At 40.1% G+C, this 7,732-nt stretch overlaps 1 pseudogene across 1 annotated transcript; it reads right to left on the bottom strand.

Annotated features, from left to right (window-relative positions):
• Positions 1 to 388: 388 nt before the first annotated feature.
• Positions 389 to 5,725, bottom strand: LOC309635270 (histone deacetylase complex subunit SAP18 pseudogene; annotated as a pseudogene). Its single transcript has one exon. The product of its transcript is annotated as a histone deacetylase complex subunit SAP18 pseudogene (transcript).
• Positions 5,726 to 7,732: the final 2,007 nt, after the last annotated feature.

Here is a 7,732-nt window from a genome sequence, read left to right as displayed (position 1 = left end):
CAAATTGCAGAAACTAGCTGGTTTCCCAGCCCCTCACCATGGATTGGAAATGACATTGCCCTCTGGAGGTTGGGTTGACTTCTATTTTGGAAGGAATCAACCAGGCTTCGATGGATGGATGGTTTGATGGAGAGTGAAGAGAGCTGCTGATCAGTACAAGCTGAGACTCAGTACAAGCTTGGGCACCTTGGGATGCTGCTAGGTTTTCCAATCATCAAGTGTCTGAGTGGAGCTGGAAATGCTAGAACCAACAATCTCTGTTCTCTAGGAAATAAGATTGCTTTCTCCTACTCAGCTTCAAAACTTTTTCTTCCTAGCTTTTGAGGGCACCTATGAGTTGACCCAATACCACAAATCTGTATCTATTTCTCACATATTTTCCAAAACAAGCTTTCCTCTGCGTCCCACAAAGAAGTTGATTGTGTTCATACCTCCTTGCCTTTCCTTCCTTTCTATTTGGAAAGTTCTTTTTTTTTTTTTAAACTTCTCCCTTCATAATTTCTCCCTTTTCCCATCTCCTCCATAAGATCTTTCTCAAATATCCTTGGTCTTATATTCTCGGTCTTATATTCTCAATCTCTGTAGCACTTATCCTCTGAACCATATGATTTAGCCATTAACTACATGTTGTGCCACATTATTTGCTCTAGTGTTATTGTGTCTTAGATTTTTTATTCTCCAAATTAAATTATAAGTGTCATGAGATTTTTTACATCTCTCACTTTACAAATGCAAAAGCCTGCTCTTAGTAGAGAAAAGAAATTAAGGTCATAGATTTAGAACTGGTTTTAGCACTTGAGCCTCTGCCCCTCCTCCTATTTAGTTCTATTCTACCAGGTGCTCTGATTCTGGAATATTTTCTCTAAACTCTCTTATCTTACTTTTTTAAAAATTAATTTTTTTATTGGAGTATAGTTGACTTATCTTACTTTTAATTAATTAATTTATTTTTTATATTTATTTATGTATTTAATTTTTTGGAACCAAGCAAATAAACCACTTTATTTTCAACTAGTGGGAGAATAACCTGGAATTACAGGCGAGCCCCCATTGCAGGAGTTCACACTGTTATGAAAAGTTGGCTTACAAAGTCCTTTAACGAGTTCCTGCCTTCTTGATCTGCACAGTACATCAGTATCTTCTCTACAGACAGGAAGGTAATCATGGCTCCTCTTCTCCAAAAAATTAGGTTTAAGTTAATTGTATGACTTAAGGAGCTCAAGCCTATCTAGTATGAATGAATAAAGAGTCTAAGGGTTTGGGGCAAACTTCAGTGGAGAAGAGGCCCTAGACTGGGGTTCCAGGCTTGCATCTGTCACCTGTTGACTGCACCAGGGACCCCAATCCTACAATCATTAGATTTTAAAGGGCTGCTTTTGTATGTACAAGATCAAATTACTGCAATTTTACTTTGGTAGTACATTTTTTCAAATTTTGGAATACACATTTTCAAAATTTTTTACTGCAATAGATTAATGGTAACAGGGCTTATCACATACTGCACACTGTTTATAAACTTCAAAATGAGACTGTAACAGTGCCGTGAAAGAGATGGCACCCGTTCTGACTGAACTCTATGGCTAACTTTGTTTCTTACTTGTCAGGCACTGTTCTAAGCCCTTTGCAAACATTTAATTAGTCTTCACAATCCTATGGGCTGTTACCTCCATTTTACAAATTTTAAACAAACAGAAAAAAACAGGTCCAAGTAACCTGTCCAAGGTTACTATAAGTGTAACCAGGATTTAAATGTTCAGTCCAGCTGCTTATAACCACTATGCATACTGCCTCTCAAATCAGACACGAGTCAGCCCCAGCGCTAAACAGGGCATGTGAACATCCCCTACTTAACTTGACCTCATCCCTGACCTTCTCCCTTGATCTAAGATTCTTCTTTCATTCCTCCCTGAATTTTCAGATCTTCAAGGTAAACCTTTCCATCCTTATCCTAAGTTCTAACCCTTGCTCCTCTATACTACTTCCTGCCCTCAGAAGGCCCCCTTCTCCCTCTTTTCAAAACATAAAAAGGCCTCACTGTGGCACCCATTCTCCTTTTCTCTAAATTGCCATCACACCTTGATTCAGGCAGGCCTCTCCCTTCAAACACAGACAGCTTCTTCAACTTGCCTCAGCTCAGACTGTTCCAAAACGTCTCAGCTGCCCCGCCCTGCACCTTCCCAAAGGTCTTCTTCACAACTCAATACAACCTTCTGGGCGACAAACTCCTGCACTATTTAATATAATCTCATGGCTTTCTTGTTCTGCCCCATTTGGGCTTAAACATACCAACTCCACGACTTAGCATAAACCCCCAATACTAAATTAAACCCTGAACCCATGCCCATTAACTTTCACTCTCAAGGTGATTGCAACATATGTTTAACAATATAGTTTTACATGGAATGCTAAGAGCACTTTTCATATTTTACAGAACTTGAAACATATGGACTTTCTATTAATATTCATACCATAGCAAAGTCAAGTCGAACTCCTAAATAGATGCATTACAATTTGTTTAGAGTTTAAAGGCTTAATGGCAACAAGAGGGCAGGAAGAAGCGAAAGTTTATTTTACATAACTGAATGGAAAATAAATTCAAGAGATAGTAAATAAAATTTAATATGGCCTCATGCGCCCTGAAGGAGGTGGTGCCCGATTTGGAGGAGTGATTGCTATGTCCAGATAGTCCCCTATTTGGAACTTCTGCGACTGCAGCGTCATGGAGTCGTCGTCAGTCCCCTTCTCCCAGACGCGGTGCTGCCAATCTCCTTTGCTCAATAGCCAGGCCTTTTAGGATCTGTAAAAACAATTGCAAAACTGAGGTGTGTGCCCTTCTTTCTGGCTTCTGGGTAGACTTCTTTTACTGACCTAGTCAATTCTTTCAAGGTTGCATCCATCCAAGTGTAGATCTGCAGCTCGCTGGACGGCACGTTTCCGCGGGAGAACTCGTGCAGGCGGTGGTGGCGGCCATAGTTGGTGGTGAAGACGCGCAGCAACAGCGGGCAGGTCTTCTCCCCGATCGATGGGCTTCTCGGGCTCCTTCTTAATTTCCTCCTGGGTAACGCACCACTCCACCACCATCTTCCTCCTGCGGCCCCTATCTTACTTTTTAAATGACTCTTTCTCTTTCTCTCTCTTGGATGTTGATGAATGTTCATTTCACAGGATAAATATATTAGTTATGTACAGAGACCACCAAATGTTCTCATAAAATATAATAGGATATGGATGGGAACTGCATTATCTTGACCTTGTGGCATCTCACAAATGAGTTATTATAGCATGTGGTAAAATCTGATAAATTGAACTCTTTAATGAATAGGGACTCCCACATTCATGATGATCTTTATGAGAAATATTAATAAACTCAACTCTACTTTTATTATTTAAAAAGTCATTCTCTCCTACTATTTCCACTCCTAAATGCCACTCCTTCATTTATCTAAAGGCCTACTAACTCGTTACTTTTAATGTTGCACAATGTCTGCCTTAGTTAAGTTTTCCTAGAGGCACATCTGATTAAAATGTAATTCTGCACTATATTTTAGGCACCCTTTCTCAATTGAAAAAAACAAGTATATTTATTATTTCTGTCTCTAAACACACCTTTAATTCATCTACCCATCTCAGAATGTCTATCTATCTGACTAAGGGATTGGGTCTGCTTCACCACCATAAACCTGACTATGGTGACTGAAGCAAATAGGGGAATATTTTTCTCACATAACAGGAAATAGGAAGTCCTACTGGAAAGTAAGTAATCCAGCTAGAAGTGGGGAGCCCAGGGATGGTTAGCACCTCACCTGGGTCATCTTCTCCAGGCTCCTTTTTCTACTTTGCAATGTTGAACATGTGCCTTTTGTTTTCTTGATAGTCTCATGGTTACAATATAGCTGCCCCACATTCTGTTTCCCATCCAAGTTTTAGGTAGGAAGCAAACAAATCAAACAAACAAAAATAAAACAACAAAGAGAACAACAACAACAACAAAAAACAACAAGGAAGGAGGAAGAACCTCTATCAGGAGAAGAAAACTTTTGATCTGCAGCAGACGAGCTTACATGTCAAGGACAGAACTGTGTCATGTGATCTCTGGCTGCAGTGGAGGTAAGGAACTGTAGTTGTTTTTAGTTGGGTACACTGCCAGCCTAATAAAAAATTGGGGTTTTTATTATTAGGGAAGATGGTGAGAAGGATATTGGGTAAACAGCTAGCAGTGTCTTATCACAAAAAAGCCAGAGGCAAATCACTCATAAACGATTTAACCTACTTTGAAAGTTCCAAGACATGGCAAAGAGATTATAATGTATGCGTGGTTGGCTGAGACATTTCAGGCAAGATTGTCGAAAGCTTTGAGCTGAATATCAAGCCCTCAGATACTACTTCCACTGATTCATTAGTCTTTTATATTACTCAATTAAAGTATGCCTCATTAGTTAAACCCAAATAAATGCTTCAAGAGTTCCTTATATTGAACGTAGGAGACCTAAGGAAAAATATTGATTCTACTCTGTTTGAAGGGCCAAAAATAAACATAGGAAAAAACAGCTACGCTTTTGTCAAGCGTTATGCCTAGTTTATTGATATTTGCTGCCACCTGCAGTTTAAACTTGATATTCACTCTGGTCGTTACCTGTAACTGGAACATGTTGACCCAGGAAGTGAAAAGAAAGAAGAAAATTGCACGAAGAGTGTCTTTGTCACTGCTGCAGCCATATGCTTACTCAAAATTGAATTTCTTATTTGCACACCATGTGCACAGCAGCATTATGTACAACAGCCATGAAGTAGCAGCAACCCAGGTGTCCCCTGATGGATGATTGGATTAACAAAATGTGGTATATACACATCATAGAATATCGTTTAGCCTTAAAAAAGAAGGAAATTTTGACGCACGCTACAACATAATGAGTGTCTTTGAAGACATTTTGCTAAATTAAATAAGCCAGTCACAAAAGGACAAATACCGTATGATTCCACTTATCTGAGGCTCCTAGAGACCCAAAGTCCAAGGGCAGTTGTCAGAGGATGGGGGAATGGGGGCATGGGGGAATGGGGAGCTAGTGTTTAATTTGTGCAGACTTTCATTTGGAGAAAGATTAAAATGTTCTGGAGATGGAAGGTGATGATGGTTGCACAATGATGTGAATGTACTTAATGCCACAGAACCGTACACTTAAAAATGGTTGAAATGGTAAATTTTATGTTATGTATATTTTACCACAATAAAAACAATTTTTAAAATATTGAATTTCCAGGGAAGCTGATTCTGTAGAATACAGAACTGCACGTACTCTATATTACCATGTAGTTATAAATTGGTACTAAGTCTTTTGGGTTTCTTCTGATCCTGAAAAAGTAGGTCCCTTGCCTGTTGATGAAGAGACTGTCAAGTTCTAATCGCTATACAAATTGTTTTGGCCGTGTCAGGGATGCAGCAATTTAATGTATTGGGTTGGCCAAAAAGTTCGTTCCTGAATGAACTTTTTGGCCAACCCAATACTACGAAAAAGAATGTATCAGATTCAAGTTCAGGGAAGAAGGCAAATAAGGTTAATTTGGGCAATTCATATATCTCTGAAAAAGCAATCTATTGGTATATGGAGCTGAATATTTTCATTACAAGAATTAGTTTTGGGGGACTTCCCTGGTGGTGCAGTGGTTAGGAATCCGCCTGTCAGTGCAGGGGACACGGGTTCAATCCCTGGCCTGGGAAGATCCCACATGCCGTGGAGCAACTAAGCCTGTGCGCCACAACTACTGAGCCTGCGTTCTAGAGCCCGCGAGCCACAACTACTGAGCCTGCATGCCGCAACTACTGAAGCATGCGTGCCTAGAGCCTGTGCTCTGCAACAAGAGAAGCCACTGCAATGAGAAGTTCATGCACCACAACAAAGAGTAGCCCCCGCTCTCCACAACTAGAGAAAGCCCGTGGGCAGCAAAGAAGACCCAACGCAGCCAAAAATAAATAAATTAAAAAAATTAGTTTTTGGATGTTAAACAGCTGTTGAAAATTTAAAAAAAATCATTTCTATAGGTTTTTGGTAGTTTTAGAACATAGCAAAATAACAAGACTATGCCTATGTGTATATTATTTTAACTGTTAAAAACTATATAATCCCTGAATTTTATTTATTCTGGAAAGAAAGCAGGTGGGGACCACCTAGGTTCATGAAATGGCCTATTACATAGGGTTTCTGAATGGTCATATTTCAAATTGAACATGTCATATGTAATGGCTTCCACCCAGGTTATGTTTAAATCATTAAAAAAAACTTTTAATGTAATATTTTTAGTTTTCTGGTCATTGAAAGTTTAATGGGTTCTACATAAAGCAGTCTCCTTATTTTTTTCCTCTTTCAGCTTATTGGGTTTCCCTTCAAACACTTGTGATTCAGATCGCCAGAAGCTGTTACCCCTTATACCCATGAAGAGTGGCCCACCAGACAGCGGTCACTCTAAAAAGAAACTGAATTTTATTCTTTTAGGAATAAAATTAGGAAATTGTCTGCTGTCCTTTTTTCATTACTTGAGATGGTCACACTATTTTTTTTTTTTAAAGGAAATACATGTAGAAAAGATAAAAACTGAATTGAGAAAGATATTTGAAATATCAGAAAAAAATGAAAAAAGATGCAGAATCCAGGGCATCCATGGAAGATTTATGTGTGTGGGACAGAGGAAGAATGACTTCTGCAAAGAACAGCAACAAAATTACTAACTGCCATAAAAGGCCACTTAAAATACATATTTCCTTATTCGCAATGCTGAGTGGAGCTGTTTGGGATAAAAGAGGTGGAAGCTTTACTTGTCTATCTTGGCAGAGGGTAGTTGACGGACAGTCCTGCTGCTGTCCCTTCTGGGTCCACATGTCCCCAGGGTTACTCCAGCCAATAACTTCGCCTGGCAGAGGTACAGTTCCTGTGGATGGGGCCCTGATCTCATGGGCAGCTTTGGCTAGTGGATTCCACACCAGCCTGGGCAAAGTTTCTTAGAACTGGGCTGCAGTCTGGGGCTCCTACACAATTCTAATTCTTTCCCGCCTCCTTTCACAGCTGTCAGACCTGCATTGCTGTCTGAAGCCTCTCCCCTTCTACTCCTGCTTTATCCCCATTATCCTTTAGAAGCACTTCCCCTAATAAATCTCTTGCACATCTAATCTGTCTTTGCATCAGCTTCTCCGAAGTCCCAGTTTACACACCAAGAAACACACCAATTTACCAAGCTAAGTATTCAGGACAATAATGCTTGAATCCATCCTTCCTCTGATAGAATAGCAGACCCAGGCAGCAGGCCTCGCTTTCCTAGTCACCCCAGGCAGCCTCAAAGCCCCACTCCCCACATCACTCATTTCCAGCTTATTTCACTCAACACTTTCCTTTTAAACACTCTCACTGTATTCTTTGAAATTCTAGAACTGTGATCAACAAACTGTCACATATATCCAAGCTGCTATAAATTCCCCCAAATCTCTGAATTCTCAACATCCTTCCCCTTCACTGCTGTAATGAGACCTGGTTGCATCCTGAGGTCTCTGATTCTCCTGCAGCCTTCTTGAGCTCCCATTAGGCTCAGTGCCAGGATATGGGATAAGAACCCTCCTCATTCCCAGTCACACTTTGGAAACCATTTCTCTTCCTTTCTTTCCACCCCCAGCCCCAATCACGGTCCTTTGGAGCTCACGTCATATAGCTCTACTGTGTTGCTATCATCTCTTATTCACCGAAGACTT

This window comes from Balaenoptera borealis (assembly GCF_965194805.1).
Source record: "Balaenoptera borealis genome assembly, chromosome: 9".
In the NCBI taxonomy this organism is placed as follows: domain Eukaryota; kingdom Metazoa; phylum Chordata; class Mammalia; order Artiodactyla; family Balaenopteridae; genus Balaenoptera; species Balaenoptera borealis.
This window is presented reverse-complemented; position numbering and strand designations above follow the sequence as displayed.